Source organism: Globicephala melas, chromosome 11 (assembly GCF_963455315.2).
Source record: "Globicephala melas chromosome 11, mGloMel1.2, whole genome shotgun sequence".
In the NCBI taxonomy this organism is placed as follows: domain Eukaryota; kingdom Metazoa; phylum Chordata; class Mammalia; order Artiodactyla; family Delphinidae; genus Globicephala; species Globicephala melas.
In genome coordinates this window covers 77229107-77249375 of record NC_083324.2, presented here as the reverse complement: position 1 = coordinate 77249375, position 20269 = coordinate 77229107, and positions in this window count along the sequence as shown.

Sequence of the window (20269 nt, the reverse complement as noted above, 5' to 3'; positions counted from 1 at the left end):
AGAGATTCCAGTTATAAACCCAGAAAACCTAGAAGCTGGGAGCGGGTAAGGGAGTAATCACAAAGAAGAATAGAATGCAAAAATGAGTATGCTGGAGTCTGAAATAAAATGCTTTTGATTTAAAATTTTGGCTGCCTCTGTCCTTGGCAAGGGTGATGTTTTCTTAACAACCTCTGTCGTACCCACATGTACTTGTGCCGCATTGTTCCATAGGCTTGATTTGACCCACTTATTCAACAACAAAAATGTATTGCTATGTGTACAACAATACGTTAAACGTGGACATTCTAGAAGCACAATAAGAGACCACGCCATCCAGACTGTCTCATTCTACTGGAGCAATGAGCATGTGTATCTGTGGGAAGGAAACAGGAAAAAGGAAGGGGGGGAGGGGTGGGCGAAGGAGTTGAAGAAGGTCCATGATTCAACCCCATTTACGGCATGCAGGAGGGAAAATCCGAACGCTGGGGTTTTGCTTCCCATCAACTCTCTGCTTGCAGCTCCACAGGAGTCAGAAGACAACAGAATTTGTTGTTATGTCTTCAGAATATACAGAATTCGCAGCCTTGAGAGCAGCAAAATAAATCTGCTTTAAGGAGCAGATTGGTGACTAGATTTCAAGGCCAATCTTAAGATCCTGTGTAGGTTTCAAACATGCTTCTGAATCAAGCATTCTAAATGACAGCAGGCTTTCATTTCTGCTTCCATTTTCGTTTTCTAAGTCCGCAAATAAATTCAGAATGTAGCCTTCCTCACAGCACTTGGTAAAGGTTTAATGGATGGAAAGACTATAATGATAAATCCTAATTAATATTAGTAACTATTGATAGCTTAGATAAGTAAAGACAGTGTCTCTAAAAGCTCACTTCATGTTTTCAACCCTTTCTATGAACAAATTAAATTTACTGATGTCTTGCTTTGATTTTCTAGAAATGCAGTAATTCAGTGGGCTTGCACAGACATTGCCATACGGCTGGTAGGTTATTGTGAACTTGGAGAAGCCTAGGAAGAATTTCAAGAGATCACTTATTCCCTTCTCTTTACAAAGCTGGAGGTAATGGGCAATTATCTATATTTAAGAATGCAAATAATCATTAGATAGAACACTGCCAGTTTTCTCTTGACGTGAACATGGCTTGAAGTTGGTACAGGATCTTTGTACGTTTGAAAGCCAGCAAATTTGAGGAGCAAATCTCATCATGTGGAACAGGAAACAAAGAAGAACAAGAGTTAAGATAAATAGGAAACCAAACTGGATAGTGGGCAAAGTTACGGCAAACCCTCAAACACAATTTCTTTCTCTAATTTTCAGAGCTTCGAACCTTCTAAATATCTTATGTGGAAATGAATACCTCCTCATTGTGTTATTGGGGAAACACTTTTCACTGAACTTCAGACTTTATTAATTATTCTGCTGCAGTGTTATTATAAACTGTTGTTGATTATCTGACTCTTCTGGGCATGTGAGTGATGCCAGAATGTCAGATTTATATTAAAAGGATGTCGTTTGTGAAAACTAAATACAGAAATAAAGTATGTGTTTAATTAGGGCTTTAATCTTCCTTGAGTTCATTTTTGAGAAAGGGGAGTGGAGCCCTGGATGCCTATGGGGTTGATAATATTTTCCTAAAATGATTCGTATTCCTATCGTAAGTATTAGTAAACATCCGTTTGTGTTAGTAATTAACTTTAATGGCTTGATATGATTTTACCCCTCTTGATTGTATGTTCCAGTCCAGACACTATAAGCTAATGGTGCCATCTATATATTTTGCCAAATTAAAAAAAAAAAATGCAACTGCCCACTTAGCAGACAGCTTCAGAAAAACAAGCAGGCAGAAAAATGATGGGAGAGTGAAGCAGAGGAGGGAACAGGAGAAGAGAGTGTATGTTTTGGAGGAGCTGGGAAGAGAAAGGAGAGAATTTAAAAGGTGAGAAATAACTTAATAAGCGAAAACAAAAGAAAAAAAAAAAAAAACATCAAAGCAGGGACCTGGAAAAGAAGAGGAAAGTCACACAGTGTGGGACTAAGGAAGGGTCAGCTAACACCACCCCCCAGGTGTGCAGAGGGATTTCCTGTCTCCTAGTGGCTGACAGCCATCAGCAGAGCGGTAGGGCCACTGTAAAGTTCAAAGCTGGTTCTTCATATGGAGAAGGTGACAAGGGAATGTCAGAAAATTCAGCCCACTGCTAAAGAGTATTTTCTTCACAGGTTTCCAGGGAAATCTTTGTTTCCCCTCAGCAAGCTCCACAAGTAAGGAAGATGTACTCAGCATTTTCTGTGTGATCTTCAACAGCTCAGTCCTGGGAGGGGTTCCTGTTCTGTCTGCCATCCCTCACCTGGACTAAGTTCCACCCAGGGACGGAGAGGTGTGGCTCCTGGACCATAGAAAGCAGACCATTGTTGCTGGGTGGGGATCCAATTCCCCTCCTGTTTGTAGGGGAAAGGGAAAAAGTGGGAGAAAAATAAATGGGTTCTAGTGACTCTGAACGGATGATGGTGGCTGTTTTCAGAGAAACAAGTTTCTCTATCTTTTGTGAGAATAAATCAGCAGGTATATATATTAAAGAAGAAAAAAGTCATCTCTTCCAAAATAGGTCAAGTGTTGAAACGGTAATAAAAAATTCTATTTTATTCATTTTTTGTTCTCTCCATGGCCCTGGAATGCTTGCTGACATAGCCCTACTTAGGCTTCAGATTCCGGACTGTGCCCTTGAGTTCTAATGATAACTGTAATGATATTTTGTGGGTTCCCTACTGCTTAAACAAAGACAGAATTTATAATGCGCCCCAGAGCATCAAAAATGGATGTTAGAAAACATTAATATTACTATTTTTATCACTATTTAGTGAACAGTGCTGGAAGATATTAATATTACCATGATCATTATTATGGGGAGATAACGAAGTTGTGGAACTCCATGTGGCCAAGAGATTGTGGAGGGGAAAAAAAATGGATGAGGCTCTTTTCCTCTAAGTTCTTTAAATCAGGCTTAACTGGAAAAATAATCGCAGTGGCTAACAGAGTCAGGAGTCAGTGTAATTAAGTGGGTAAATGAGGCCCGTGTCATTTGAATTTATGCATTTTCCTTCATCCCTTTGTTTGCTCTGCCTTTCTCTTCGCTGGTCTCCACCGCAATGTTGTTTATTCATGGAGGGCAGGCCACAGTTTTTAATACTGGGGGGAAAATGTGAAGCCCTTCATCCAACTGGCCAATGTGTAGACTGGAGAGAACACAAGGGGATCAAAGTGATATGAAGACAACAGGGGTTTCATTAAAATGTTCCGTTCTCTGCCTGAGGACAGAGCAGGGAGAAAAGGGTGGAAAAAAAAAAAATCATCTAGCCCAAACAAGTTTAACTTAAAAAAAAAAAGCAGCGAACCACCTGTGGTCTCCTTGGAAACAGGCAAGCACACCCTCCAGCCACCTTTTAATGAAACCCCAGAGCCCCTTTATTAATTTATTAAAGAATCTATTTTCTGAAGATTCATAAACCGCATATAACTCATATTCCAACACCTCTCTGCTATGCTAATGGAACGTGCTCTTATGAATAATTAATTATTTAATTAGTAATAATTAGAGGTTGTTGTATAGGGCAAACCATTGGACTGACAGCATGCTATTGTCAAAATGTCACTTGAATTAATGCAACAGCATTTAAGCAGAGAGTGATTCATCATCGTTTAGCGTGGTTATTTACCTCCCTGTGCCCTTCCCTCCCCCCAAGTATCTTTCCCAGCATATGCCATTTTAAGATGTGTATAACACGTAAAGTGGAGCATTTAATATTGAGCATTCTACCGCAAGTGTGTAGCCTTCAGTACTCTGTTAAGACACACAGGACAGGGTGAGTTAAGTAGCTGAATTTGTGACATTCGGACACTTCAGCGTTAGTACATGATTTGACACCATTCACATAAGATTTCTAAGCCTCCGTTTATATGGCTGGACACCTAAGCACTCATAAAGAATCAATACATTCAGAGTGAACAGTTGTTCAAATACATTTAAAGGATATGTGGGGTAGCTCCGGCGAAATAATCCTTCAAGATGATTATTCTAAAGCAGTCTAGTGTTATGGTGTCACGGCTCTGTGCTGTGCCAGCTCTTCACACTGGCTTTTGCATTCTGTCCGTACTCCAACCCTGCTGAGAGATTTCTGGGTCCTCACCATACAGATAAGGGAGCTAAGAATGGCTCTTCCCCAGAGGAGAGCCAGGCTTTGTGCTGCTGGCATGTCACTCCAGCCATGTCAATTAAGTTCCTGATGCCCCAATTTTTTCATTTGTCACATGGAACCATGATGGCAGCTATCTTGTGAGGATTCAATGAGATGATCCATATAAAGGGCTTAGCTAAACACCTGACTCACAAGGAGCTCTCAGTAAATGATAGCTGCTGTTACTTCCTATTTTAAAATATCACTTTTCGGGCTTCCCTGGTGGCGCAGTTGTTGAGAGTCCGCCCGCCGAGGCAGGGGACACGGGTTCGTGCCCCGGTCCGGGAAGATCCCACGTGCCGCGGAGCGGCTGGGCCCGTGAGCCATGGCCACTGAGCCTGTGCGTCCAGAGCCTGTGCTCCGCAACGGGAGAGGCCGCAACAGTGAGAGGCCAGCGTACAGCAAAAAAAAAAAAAAAAAAAAAAAAAAAAAATCACTTTTCTGTACACAGAAGAATATTGTATGTTGCACAAGGGTGACATTTATCTCCTCATTATTCAGATCAGGAAACTAAGCCAGGCATAATATCTTTGATCCCCTAAGCCAGAAGTCACAAACTGTTTCTGTAGAGGGCCAGACAGTAAAAATTTTTGGCTTTGTGGCCCATATGGTCTCTAGTGCAAAAACAGCCGCAGACAATATGTAAATGAATGGGCATTACTGGACTGAACTTGGCCTCTGGGCTATAGTTTACCAACCCCTGGTCTAAGCCATGTTGGCAGCAGGTGGTACATAGTAAGTGCTCAATAAATTCTAGTTAGATTAATGAAATAATGGGATGGAGAAAGTGGGGGTGAGGCAGGTAAGTAGGAGGATAGTGAAACCAGGGATGGGAGTGAGGCAAGGTCAGGAGCCAGGTGTGGGTAAGTGCGTGACCCAAACCAAACAGGTGAAAGACCAACAACCCAAGTTCCAGAGGTTACTGGTGCCTGAGACTGGCCAGAAATGGTGAAGAGCCAAGATAGGTCGCACGCTGTTTTAAGGACTGTTTTCTTTGTTATCCGAAGTCTTACTGGTCCAGGACCCCATGTGACATGGTGTCCTTCTCCCATACCAGGTTGGCTCAAAGGGAAGTCAGAAGCCTGAGCATGGAGACCTCCAGCAAACAATCATTCTGGCGTTTATTGCATATCAAGGCTTCAAATTTTACCTTTCAAAATTAAACCTCCTTTGGAAAACTGAAGAAGGATGTCCTCTGGGGACAGCTGAGGTCCCACTGCTCTCCCTGCTCAAACCCTCTCCTCTGAGAGATGGAGGCCGACCCAGATTCCCCCCGTACCCAGTGCCCTATCCATCCACCAGCCTCACATCCCAGGCAAGATTCTGTCTGGCTCACAATTTCCTGCTCATCATTGTGTCTTGCATCTCACTCTCTCTTTCGGGGTTTAATATCCTTCTACCTAATTTAAAATATCTCATTCAGCCTCATTCCGTGGATGGGAACCTCCCAGTCTTTGCCTAAGTGAATTTCTAAGCTGCTTTTTTTTTTCACTCAGTTCTATGAAGCTATTCTTCCCACTGTCTTCTTGCTGTTGTTTTGCTGGTGAGAAATCTACTTTCCATATAAATGTTGTTCCTTTGTAGGTTCTATTCATCACTTCATATTTGGTGTTTTGTGGTTTTCCCAAGATGAGTAATAGGTGGATTTATTTTTCTTTATCCTGCTTGGTACTCATTGTGCTTCTTGAGTCTGAAGGTTCATGCTGTCATCTAATTTAGTAAATATTCAGTCATCATTGATTCAGTTAAATATCCTAGGATCACCACTACCGTTTTTCTCTGCTTCTTCTCCTCTGAATCTTCTCTTTTTAGGTCTCAGCCTCTACATCGTTGGTTGTATCTTTTTCTTTCCAGGCTGCATTTGGAATAATTGCCTTAGATATGTCTTTCTGTTCATTAATCCTTTAGCTAAGTCTAATCCAGATGTTTAACACATCAAATTACGTTTCATAAAATTTCAATGACTATTTTTTGTTTCTAGAAGTTCTATTTGGATTTTTCTCCCATATGCCTATTCTGGTTCATAAGGGGTTTTTAATTTCCTCCCTGTGGCTTCCATGCTCTTTTAGTTATTTAAAACATCCTTATTTAAAGTCACTTTTGGGGCTTCCCTGGTGGCGCAGTGGTTAAGAATCTGTCTGCCAGTGCAGGGGACACGGGTTCGAGCCCTAGTCCGGGAAGATACCACATGCCGTGGAGCAACTAAGCCTGTGAGCCACAGCTACTGAGCTTGCGCTCTAGAGCCCGCGAGCCACAACTACTGAAGCCCACAGGCCTGGAGCCCATGCTCCGCAACAAGAGAAGCCACCGCAATGAGAAGCCCGCGCACTGCAATGAAGAGTAGCCCCTGCTCGCTGCAACTAGAGAAAGCCCGCACGAAGACCCAACGCAGCCAAAAATATAAATAAATAAATAAATAAAGTCACTTTTGGATTTTTCCACTACTTCAGTGTCTTAGGATCCATCATTCCCTCATGTGGTTTATAATTTTTACTGCAAGCTCACCTTAATCGGTTTTTTTAACCTTAATAGCTGGAAATTGTGCAAGTCTTGCTACAGAGAACTTCACATTTGTTTCTTGCTGGCACTCCAGGAATTTCACTGGTCCAACATCAGTTTTACATTAATTTATACCCTTGAGGAAAGTCCTGTTGCTTTCATGTAGCGAAAATTAGAGGCCACACCCACAGTTTGCGCATGCAAGCCTAGTTTTTCAATTTCTCCTGGGAGACTTTTTGTCCACTCATAGCCCAGGGCAGAAAAACGGCTAGGTCACTCCCCTGTGTTGATGGGAGAATCTTTCTAGTTCTATCACTCAAGGGTTCTGGCTTTATGTAAATTCTCCTCTTCACACAGGTCTGAGGCCACGCTTTCAAGCTAAATTCCTTAGAGCCCTGATATCTGATATCCCTCTTGGCACTGATGGTATCAGGTCATGAGATCTGTGTTTTGGCTTTAACTTCCCTTTTCATTTCTGACACCAAGGGGATTTTCTCCCCTCCCTCCCTCCCTTCCTCCTTTCCTTTCCTTCCACCCTCCTTCCCTTCTCTTTCTCTCTCTTCATTGTCTTTCTTTTTCTCTTTTTAAAAATTCATTTGTATATTTAAAAGTTTGGCTACGTCTGATACACTACAGAAAATGGGAGGTAACAAGCATCCCAATTTATGGACAGCTTAAACAATCTTCAACACTCTTAAGTGTTCTGTAACTACTTGAGGTTGACCTCTTGGCAACAGTGATTTGAAGCAATTCTTTCCCATGTCTCTCTTTTGCTGTGACCAGATTGAAATGATTTATCAAAGTTTTTCATTGTTCTGCTCTCATTGCCTGCCACATGGCCTTTATTTTTCCAAATGAATTACTCCGATATTAACAGAAAGTGGTCTGTGTGCGTGTGGGGAGATCAAGAGAGTAGGTGGCTTCTACAGGAAAAGCATGCAGCCGTGTATCAAAGGCAACTGGCTGTCAAAGAACCAGGAACCTCTCTCCAGCTAGACTGGCCATGACAACACCCGGCTGGTAGTCATGGAACATTTTAGTTTCTACCTTCTCTCTTTTCTTTTCCCCTATCCTCAACCACTTCCTCAACTTGAAGTGACCAACCTCAAAAGCAGCTACTTTACTGTTACAGAACTTCCAAGTACACCTCACTGAAGAACGCACTGCCCACTAGTATCAGTCAGGATAGGTTAGGTTACGCTATCATAAAAAACACCCAACGGTGAGTGGCCTCCAACAAGATTTCTTTCTTTCTCATCTCTATGACCTTCCTGGGTTGTGGCAACTATCATTTTCACAGTCGAAAGCAATCACATGCCACACCTAACCTCAAGGATACAAGTACTAATCCCACCATGCAGTAGAGGGAAGGACTGGAAATATTTGATGGGCAGAATTCATGGTTATCACCCTACTCCTCCCCAACCCAACTTCGTTTGCTGGAGGACAGAAGTCCTTTGTGGGCTGCTCTTAGGATCACCGCAGGGCTGCATCTGGAGGAGGGAGCTGCCTGAGAGGAATGCCATGGCAGCCCTTGGCAAGTAACTACACCCTGACCTCCTCTGACCAGCTGGGGGCCAGAAAGGCCAAATACTAGTTATTACAGGCACCTTCCATAAATAGTGACTGTTCTGGCTTACTTGATACTCCAGAAAGCTAGACTCATTTGTCATACAGTGCAGTGATATTTCCGTCTCAGAACTGTAAAGTCATATGGGTCACTTTAGTCGGATGTCCTGAGAAGGAAGGACTGCTGTCCCCATTTTGTAGATGCTCAAACTCAGACTAAGAGAAGAGGTGAAGTTAGGTTTTCCAGTTTCCTCAACTGGCAAATGGAACTAATCATACCCACTTTGCAGGTTTATTGTGAAATAGATAAATAATAACAGACATCCAACTCCAAGCATGTTGTATCAGCAAATATTCATTCGCTTCCCAGTACAGATACAGGAGATCAGTGAGGGATGGACGGGCCCCTTTACGAATGAGGTGGAACTTGAGCTAAGGGCATATGGAACATTTATTTAATGTTTAATAATTCAAAACGTTTATTTAAAAATCAGCAACAGGGCTTCCCTGGTGGCGCAGTGGTTGACAGTCTGCCAGCCGATGCAGGGGAGACGGGTTCGTGCCCCGGTCCGGGAAGATCCCACATGCTATGGAGCGGCTGGGCCCATGAGCCATGGCCACTGAGCCTGCGCATCCAGAGCCTGTGCTCCGCAATGGGAGAGGCCACAACAGTGAGAGGCCCGTGTACCACAAAAAAAAAAAAAATCAGCAACAACGACAACAAAAATAATATATGTCCAGATCTTGAGGCCATTACTTATTCCAAAGTAAAAAGTTTAAAAAACAGCACTACTATGTGTGAAGCTCTGTTCTAAGCTCCTTAGAAATATTAACTCATTTAATCCACATGATAACTGTATGAGATATGTGCTACTACTATCGTGACTTTATAGATAATGAAAGGGGCACAGAGAGGTTAAGCTACTGGTCCAAGGTCACACAGGGATGGAACTGGGATATAAGCCAAGTCTGTTTGGCTACAGAATTCATGCTCTTAGTCAAGAGTACCATTTTATTTCCTAATGCAGCAATATATTCTATTTGGAACAGCAACTCCTCTTGAAGAATCTGTCATTTCTATTCCCCAGAAGCAATTAGTAGTGTGTGGCATCCCTAACAAAAGTGGGAGGTGGTCCACTCTTCCTTCCTGCCATTCGCCTCCCGACAGTGGATGGCGTGGCTCGGGCACACCATGTTCCTGGTAGCTGGTGAGCTCGAAAGTAGCAGCATAGCAGCATAGCAGCATGTATCACTTTTAACATCTGAGTTCCCACAAGTTCTTATCTACAGATGGCTATGAAATTTACAGACTTTTTAGCACCTATTAAGTATTTTAAGCAATCTTTAATACCTTGCATCACAACTGGATCAAACATCCCACTACTGGGCATATACCCTGAGAAAAACCATAATTCAAAAAGAGTCATGTACCAAAATGTTCACTGCAGCTCTATTTACAATAGCCAGGACATGGAAGCAACCTAAGTGTCCATCAACAGATGAATGGATAAAGAAGATGTGGCACATATATATATAGTGGAATATTACTCAGCCATAAAAAGAAACGAAATTGAGTTATTTGTAGTGAGGTGAATAAACCTAGAGTCTGTCATACAGAGTGAAGTAAGTCAGAAAGAGAAAAACAAATACCATATGCTAACACATATATATGGAATCTAAGAAAAAAAAAAAGGTCATGAAGAACCTGGGGTAAGACGGGAATAAAGACACAGACCTACTAGAACATGGACTTGAGGATATGGGGAGGGGGAAGGGTAAGCTGTGACAAAGTGAGAGAGAGGCATGGACATATATACACTACCAAACGTAAGGTAGATAGCTAGTGGGAAGCAGCCGCATAGCACAGGGATATTGGCTCGGTGCTTTGTGACCACCTAGAGGGGTGGGATAGGGAGGGTGGGAGGGAGGGAGACGCAAGAGGGAAGAGATATGGGAACGTATGTATATGTATAACTGATTCACTTTGTTATAAAGCAGAAACTAACACACCATTGTAAAGCAATTATACCCCAATAAAGATGTTAGAAAAAAAAAACATGCTGCAATCCTATTTATTGGTTTAGCAGACTGAGTATACTGTAACAACTGTTCTGGAATTTTAATTTATTTCACTATATAGATGCGCCCTCATTCTCTTTTTTAACTCTACAAATGCTACAGAGATTCCTTGTAGACGCTATTTCAAGGTACTCCACTTTCAAGTAAATGCAATATTAAAATGATTAATAACGATCTAGATAATTCCATGTCCTATTCTCAGTTTGGTCTTTGTCAAAGGCAAGGAGCCCTCTGTTCAATTTCTTGTACACTTGATTTCTTTTTTTTGTTTTTTGCGGTACGCGGGCCTTTCACTGTTGTGGCCTCTCCCGTTGCGGAGCACAGTCTCCAGACGCACAGGCTCAGCGGCCATGGCTCACGGGCCCAGCCGCTCCGCGGCATGTGGGATCCTCCCCGACCGGGGCACGAACCCGTGTCCCCTGCATCGGCAGACGGACTCTCAACCACTGCGCCACCCGCGAAGACCCTTGATTTCATTTTTGAAATCATTGCTCAATGGTTCTATGTAGGTGTTTTGTCAAGTGATTGGGGAAGTAAAACATCTCAACGAAAACTTCTAGGAATCCCATAAACACCAAGCGATGTCGACTAAGCTAAATTGCCCAGGTAGAGAAGCCTTCCAGTGAGAATTTCTACCTAAGGAGATCACTAAGTAAGCAGTTTGTGACATTCCTTTATTTGCACAAGCACTTAACCCCAATACAGGTGACTATTCCAAAATAAATTAAAAGTGAAAGAAATTTACGGGAAGAGAGTTAGAAGATACCTCCTACTGCCAAAGATGAAATATAAAAATAAATAAAACACAGTCACCCCCTCCAAATAAAACAAAACTCAGAAAGCCCCTTCTTAATTGGCACGTGACCAATTGATTTTAATTAGATTACAAGCCTGTCCTGCTTACCAACTAGTGGTTGAGGGGTTAATGGAATTAGGGAGGGCTACCAGAAGAGCGGATGAGTGATTCTCGCATGAATAATAATTCCTGAGCGGGAGTGAGATGTACCACCTTCCTCCCCATCTCAAGGTACTTCAGGCTCAACTGGATATAAAGATTAGACAGTGTTCTTTCTGCCTCATACATCACCCAGCAGAACATAGCTGGCTCTTTGGCTCCGGGGCAAACACATTAGAATAGACAAAAATACAGGCTACGTTAGGGTAGCTTGACTGAATTGCCCTTCAACGTGGATTTTTTCTTATTCATTTATTTATTCATTCTTTTATTTATGTGACAAGCGAAGAGGCCTTTGAAAATTTCCCCAATTCCTAGACTATCCCTTCTTTTAATAAGGATTCATTCTCCCCTGAAATCTTGTTTCATCACAGATCAGTGCAATCAACCATCAGCCTCACCTCCACCGCTATAAATCTCAAAGTGAAGAGGGAGTTCTGAGGCTCTGAGTTTAAGAAGACTTACAATCAAAGTGGTTCCAATCTAGACTTACAGCACCTCCTTGTTCTTCATTCCAACATCTGAGAATCAGTATTGCTTTACAGATCTCATGCCAATCTATAAAGTTATAATCTCTTGTGAGTCCTACGAAAACTGTCCCCTGTAATAGCCACCTCCACTCATGGGGTTGCGGGCAGCTGCCCTGCTCATTCAGGGGCAGCTTGGTCTGCCATCAAGCTGAAGATTTTACCGACTGATCATGGTTTGTAAGTAAACAATGGGGTTTTCAGAGGGAAAGAAATGTGGATGCTGGAAGATGAGAAATCAGGAAAAATAGAAGCCTATGAAAGAAGAAACAGGGCCCTTGGAGTTGGAATTTCCGTGCCGCTGACTGTTCTCTGTCGCCAGGATGAATAAAGGAACAAATCTTCCATTTTATTAAATCACAACAACACAGCCCAGTGGAAAAATAAAAGCACTTACCAACGCTGCTTCTAGAGCTCTGCAGGAGAGACCACTAATGGTTTACCCTTGCAGACTTAACTAGAGTCACATTAAAGAGATGAAAGAAATAACTGGGGGACAGGCCCTACCAAAACAACACCAAGACTATTTTTCCCAACTATGATGAAATTGACTCATCTTATGAAAAACTGTATTTGATAACGACATCTGATGCTTCAGAGCATATGAACAGTTGCTGAAACACGTAAGAGAAAGAGAAATTGTGTGTTCCTCCCACAAAGGAATGAATGCTGTAAGAATTACATAATTGGATTTAGATATATATTAAGATTATAATTGTTAACTTTAAAAAGCCCACTTTTTTTCTTCTTAAAAATAATCCATGCATGGTTTGTAAAGCCCACATGATGTTTCTTTACTTTGAATGTTGCCTTATATTAGAAGAGTTTATTTGCTTTTTTGCTTTGGGGTGTGTGTGTGTGCACGTGCACACACATTTTAATGAAAACTTTCTGTGCACAAAAATGACAGTAGCTGCATAAAAGCATATATAATTTTGATAATATTACCAGTATAACAAAATCCACTTTTCTTTTCTCCCCTCCCCCAACTTTTTAAAATTTACTTTTAAATAAACCAACTTTGACACCTCAAAATAAGGAGGAGAGATTTTTTATGGCCACTGAGTATTCTAATTGAATAACTATTTTGCTACTTTAGTCCAGGAAGTTGATCTAAGAACCTGAAATCTGTTATTGTGACCATGAATGAGTTTTCACATGACTCGGGAGTGTAGGGGTTCAGGCCAGAGAACATGTGGCAAAGGAAAACAAGAGTGTAAACCTACAGGAGGTGATAAGTAAGCCCTGGACAGTAAAGATTTTTAACCAAATGGGGGAAAGTGTACGGTGCTAGCAGAGTGGAGGTTTTATGAACTGGAAGGTGGCCAAGAGAATGGGCCCAGGAGAATGGAGGTAGAGTCTATGGACTCCTAAGAAGACAACCTCTATACAACGGGGGGAGATGCATCTATTCAGTGATTGCTTTTGAAGATGGAGGGGCATGAGTCCTTGAGAAGTCCATTGACTGTAGTGATTCTCAGTGGGGAGAATAAAAAACATGATGCTTTCAAAGGTGCACGTGCTTCTACCCATTTCAGAGATTCTAATATTCTCTCTTCAGGGGAACATGTCCCCCAAAAGCAAAATTTCAGGTACTTTGTCAGATGGAGTCAGAATCACAGACTCTTCTGGTTAAAGAGTCAAGGAACCTGGGAGCTGAGGCCTTCGGGATAGTCAATTCAATGAGGTTCTAGTAAGGATTCCTTGTTCGTCAACATTCACAGCTCCTCAGAGCCACAACCCCTGGCCTTTTATTCCACTCCTCTGTTGCTGGCAATGCCTGCCCTGCCTTTGCCCCGCTTCTTTACCCCTCCTATCTCTCTGCTCCACTCCACTCACTTTGTCTTCCTGAATTTAAGCCTTCTTCAGACAAGGCTCACAGATCACCTGCTCTCTAACTCTCCAGGTCTGAGCTAAACGCTTTTATTCGTGTTCGCCTAGCACCCCGGGTCTCTCTCTACACATATTTGCACCTTCTATAATGAATTGGTTTATTTACTTGCTTATGTTCCCATTATGTTCTGAGTTTTATACAGAGTCCATGTTTTCTTTTGAAATCCTCCTTTTAATAGGGTCCAATGCGAAAGAAACATCCACTCAATATTTGTTGAAATAAACTAATCTAAAATTCCAAAACAGGATTTTTTAAAGATTAAACAGAATGACAATTTTAAAAGACACCTCAAAGGAAAGGAAGGAGAGGGATAAACTTCAGTTATTCAGTGATCTTAACAAGTAATGGCATCTAAGGAATATCATAACTATGAGATATAAGTTATTGTCAAAGCTATGCTTAAAAATGGAACCCAGCTGACTACCAAACAGAAAATATTCAGGTGACCCTTAAAGGAAGTTTGCATAGATACTGCGGAATTGGAACTTCTGCCTTTGGACACCTTCAATTTGGTATGAAATCACTGTTTAGACAGGTGCACTTTCTGGTATGCCTTGCATCCTCCAAGCCACAACAACCCAAGGTGTGGGAAGATTTCTGGAGTCTCTGTGATCCTCTGTCTTTCCATATTCTTCCTGGCTATGCTAAGCCTAGATGACATGATTTACTCCACTCTGTGAATTGTGTTTGGGAAGATGTATTAGGTAAGCCTAGAACACAGATAAAGAGGACAAAATAAAAGAGCTGATGTTCACAGAGTGCCTGTTATGTGCCAGAAATTTCCAAAAATTCTAAATACATTAACAAATATAGTCCTTACAACCACGGTCCACAATCAACATTTTCATCACTAGGTGAGGAGACTGATTCTCACTAAGGTAAAGTCTCTCTTCTAAAACCACACAGCAAGCGTAAAGCAGAGACAGAATTGGGATCAAGGGCTCCCTGACTCCACAGTCCATGTGATCCCTGCATCCCACAGCCCACAGTCTCATCCATGGACAGCAAGGTTCACCACAGAGGGCAGACACAGGGATCCCCTGCTATTAAGATGACTCATGAGAGAATATTTAGCTATACTCACAAAAGGGGTTGTATGGCATGGTAGACATACTAATTAATCTGGGGAGATAAACCTAGGAAATTACACGTATAAATTTATTCATTCAACAAAATATGTATGTCCATATTGACCACCCTTCCTGAATCTCGTACAGGAGAAGAGGGTTTCATCCCATTCACATTTAGTGAAATAACTAAATGAATAATTTATTCCTTCAATGTTCTGTTTCTTGTATGCTGTGGTTTATCATTTCCTGTTTTCCTTTTCTTAATATTTTTCTGCCTTAACTTCCTATTCATTCCCTTTGTCCCACTTAATAATTTGAAGTTCTACTATGCTTTTTAAAGTGAATAGTTATTATTTTCTCATTCCTATTATGTTAAGCCTTTATTCCTCTATTATTAGATTTATTAGATTTGAATATGAGAGGTAGTCTTCCAACCCTTTCTCATTTCGATGCAGCTCAGCAAAATGAAATATAATTTTCAAAGTCATTTTTCTGTGTCCCATCTTTACTCCAAACTCTTGGATTCTGTTGAGATAAACTTTAGTTCCAGGCTATTAGCTATATTTTCTCCCATAACAGAATGCCTCTTCTGTTTCAAAAATCATTATTTAGCAAATATATTATAAATTTGTTTTGACGTTAACCTTTTATGTTAACTTATGTATTGCATCATTTGGTGCTTGTCAATAATTTCGCTTTTCTTCATTTTTACGCTGCTGTTATGAATCCATTTTGATTATTTAAAATATGTTTGTGAGTTTTCCCTTAGATAAATAGCACCTTGTTTGCATTCCTCTCTTTTTGTTCTAAGTAGCTGCTGCTGGTCATGATCGTTGGGCTTCCAGAATTGTAGAGAAGTCTGATGCTAGTCTGATCCCTTTCTCTTTGTAAGTGAATTTTCTTTTTTGAGTGAGAATTTATGATATGATCTTTTTATCCTTAGATTCAGCAATATCCTGGATGTGTGTCTTTTATTAATTCTGCCTGAGACTAAGTCAGCCAATCTGCTCATTCTGTTGACCTTCCACTCACCATTTCTGTTTTCAACGGCATCTGTCTTCTTTTTCAACTCATCTTTTGGATTTTTAAAGTCATGGACCATGTTTCCTAAATTCAAAACTGAAGTCCCTTTTTGTGCTCTAATTTTACTCACTTGAGAACTCTCTTGTTTTTTGATGAAATATCTCAATTGACATTTTCACTGTCTCTACTTCAGTGAGGGCAGACTATTTCAGACAATTATCTAGGTCTTCCCTTCTCAGATCGCCAGAGCCCTTGAGTTGTAACTTGTCTTTGCCCCATTATGGTATAAAAACCTTGGGCATCCAGTTAAATTACAAGGTCTTTTGAACAATGGAAAACCAGAAAATAGGGAAAGAATGACGTGTCCATCCTTACTGACCATCAGAGAACAAGTTGACAAACAGTTCACCCTCTGCAGAGGATTTCTGCCCCTGGACCTCCTAGGAACATGTGGCAGCCCTCTCCTAATTTCAGGGGCTTGGAGCTACTCAGTCTACCCTCATAATTGTCCCCCATACCCTCCAGCGTCAGCTGGACTGGGAGAGCCTTCCTAGTATGATAGAAATTTGGCCCATGCAATATTTGCCGAAGGGAATCGTGTCAGCTGACCACTCTGGCAGGTACAGAATTCTGGACATCTAGTCTGTCCTCAAGGACAAACATGACTTCCTCTCTACAACTGGTAACCTGGCTCCTTTCCCCATAGAACCAAATCCTGGACCTGCTCTTTCCTTAGAACTAAAATGTAAAACTTCTCCTGGGTCTACCAGCCTGCCTCCCCTGGTGGATATCTTCTGCTGCAGAGGAAGATAAGAGGGGATGAGGGTCAGGACCACATACTCTGGTTACTCTCTTCCCAGAATTTCCTTGCAACATATTTACCGAAGACTCATTATTTGCTGCCAGTGGGATATCTTGAGATGGAACCATCAAAGACATTTATAGTTTGCTCATGGAACACAATATTTAATGTTTTTTCTTTTAAAAAAGGTTGTTAAAATTGAAGTTAAAAGAACTGAATGGTTCTAGACAATCTCTGATTAGTAACACAGGAGCTACAAACATTTTTATTTCGTGTATGAAAACTTCAGTAATGTGCAAAACTGGATTGACATTACACATTTAAGGGATACGGCAAGGGCATACATGAGGACATTTGAGAATGACTTTTGCTGCTTGGAAGGGCTTCAGAACTATTAAAGTAAATTCACTAGTACCTCCTGGATTCCCAAGAGAACTCATGATATAGGTATTCTTATCACTTCCACATCCCTGATGAGTCTACAGTCCAATTTAGGTTAAATGACTTGCCCAATAAGTAAATAAACTGCTATACTTAAAATAGACAACCAACCGACTGTATAGCACAGGGAACTCAGCTCATTACTCTGTAATAACCTAAAAGAGGAAAGAATTCGAAAAAGAATAGATACATGTTTATGTATCACTGAATCACTTTGCTGTATACCTGAAAGTAACACTACATTGTTAATCAACTATATGCCAATAAAAAAATAAATAAATAAATAAAAATTTAAAAGAATATATAGTGGAACCTAAGTCTTCTTATGCCAAAACCCAGCTCCAACATACCACAAAACTTCCTAACCATAGGAGCAAGATACCACTGAATAGTGATAGTATGGCAGAATGCCAGCTTTAATTTCCTAAAGCAATTGTTCAAGTTCTACAGTGTAACAAATTGATAAATATACTTTAGCAGAGTATGCTAAACAAGTACCTTACAGTTCAGGGATATATTTACAAGCAGATTCTTTTTCCTCTGAATAACCACGTTTTTACACAAAGTTATACATAAGTGAAGAAAACACAGTCACTTTCTAGCTCCCAAGATCCACTAGGGCAGAATAGGGAGGGACTGCTGCCGTGGAAAGGAATTGGAAATTACTGTCACTTGCTCTTCTGAGCAGGAAAGTGTCCCTGTGGAGGGCATAGAAGGATGTAGAGTTTCTCTGAAATCTTATGTGTCCTGAAGAACTGAATTTTTTCTTTTCCACCAGGGGAGGAACAACACTTTCATCGGCAGGTGTCAGCTGTGTAGTATTAGCATGCAGTCTGGGTAAGGGCCCTGCTGGCATTAGACCCTCTCTGTGTATTGGGCCAGCAGGCTGGAGTGCTGACACCTATGAAGAGTTGCCTGGCATTCAAAGCAGAGCTGCACAGACAGGACTAATTCACCCGTACGCACAACTGACCATATACGTATGCATAGCTAATCAATGCATACTTAGAGCTAATCAGTCTTAAAGACAGTGTCATAATCATATTTCATCAATCTATATTATATTTAAGTCGAATAAGCTTAACCAGTTAAAGGGACAATCCCATTACCCAGGTCATAGTGCTATTTCATTGCGGGTCCCAGGTCCCCAAAAGAGCTTTGCTTCAGAGAGTTCTATCAACACACGTACACATAAACACATACCGAGTCTTAGGTTCTGCACTACAGGGGTGTCAGCTATTGCACAGTTACTACTTCTTTTTTTAACTCCTATCTTGTTACTCCATCAGTCTCATCATTCCCTAGATACTTGCTTTCTTATTTGAATGCTTCATCTCTAGAAGCATATTAGTATTTGCACAACTTCAGATACCAAATTTATAGCAAACTATTTCTAATTTCAATTAAGTCTCAAAATATCCATACTCAGGGCTTCCCTGGTGGCGCAGTGGTTGAGAGTCTGCCTGCCGATGCAGAGGACGCGGGTTCGTGCCCCGGTCCGGGAAGATCCCACATGCCGCGGAGCGGCTGGGCCCATGAGCCATGGCCGCTGAGCCTGTGCGTCCGGAGCCTGTGCTCCGCAACGGGAGAGGCCACAGCAATGAGAGGCCCGCGTACCGGAAAAAAAAAAAAAAAAAAAATCCATACTCATAGTTGTAATTGCCTCAGCTTTTTAAACAAAAACTCCTTGCACACATGCTATTTTACATGAGTGTCTCATTTTTGAGGGAAGTTTTCTAAATTGCTCATAACACACAGGTACAGGGCCCCAAGAGCTGACAGACTAGGATTAGGATGAGCTGGGCTGAACCGCTATCCCTCTAATTACATCGAAGGGAACCATTGATTCTACATTTGATAATACACTGATCCTGAAGTAAGGAAGAGATTACAGCAGGGAAATGGAAGTGGTTACTCATATTTTGTTGGCGAAGCAATTTTTCTACTAACTTAACAAAAGGACCTATCATCTACAGAAAAGGTATCCATAGAGTGGTCAAATTATTATGTATGTAGACCTTCTTTAGGCAGTTAAGTGATAAAGAGAAACTCTCCTAAGCGCTCTGCTTTAAAACCTCAAAAGCAAATACCTTATAAGGCCATTAAGCTTCAGTTCCTTATTTTTATAAATGCTTTTATTGTCCAGTTTACCTTCATACATTATCTTTACACTTTTCTATGTACTGTTACTCCACCTCTTATGTAATGTTTTTCTGTGTTTTTCCCTATCAATTGATAAGCGATTTATAAAATGAGGAGAAAGTGGAAACTCAGTGCATGTGTTGGTCAGTATTCAAGTGTATATATATGCAGATAACATGTGCATCTGTATAAAAATAGAAATATATGTATAGTAATGAAACAGTCCTAAGTAAATGCTATTAAGAGATTCTGAAGAAGAATGTTTTTCTCATACCTATCCTTACACTGATCTAACATTTTATACTTTTCAAAGGCACTTCACATTTTTTGACATTGCACTAGTGAGGTAGAGCAGATGTAACCTTAATTTTAAAAGGCTCAGGCAGAGAGAGAGATCAAACTCAAAGCCCCAAAGTTGACGATCAAAACAGCACTTGAGTTCTTATCTCTTAACCTCAACCTCCTTCTACGGAAAAACACTGAATAAAGAAACACACCTGAGGATGGGCTGGGGAAGATGGCGGAAGAGTAAGACGCAGAGATCACCTTCCTCCCCACAGATACACCAGAAATACATCTACACGTGGAACAACTCCTACAGAACACCTACTGAACGCTGGCAGAAGACTGAGACCTCCCAAAAGGCAAGAACCCCCCCCCCCACGTACCTGGGTAGGGCAAAAGAATAAACAGAGACAAAAGGATAGGGACGGGACCTGCACCAGTGGGAGGCAGCTGTGAAGGAGGAAAAGTTTCCACACACTAGGAAGCCCCTTTGCGGGCGGAGACTGCGGGTGGCACAGGGGGAAAGCTTCGGAGCCGCGGAGGACAGCAACAGGGGTGCGGAGGGCAAAGCGTAGAGATTCCCGCACAGAGGATCAGGGCCGACCGGCACTCACCAGCCCGAGAGGCTTGTCTGCTCCCCCGCCGGGGCGGGCGGGGCTGGGAGCTGAGGCTCAGGCTTCGGTCGGAGCGCAGGGAGAGGACTGGGGTTCGCGGCGTGAACACAGCCTGCAGGGGGTTAGTGCGCCACGGCTAGCCGG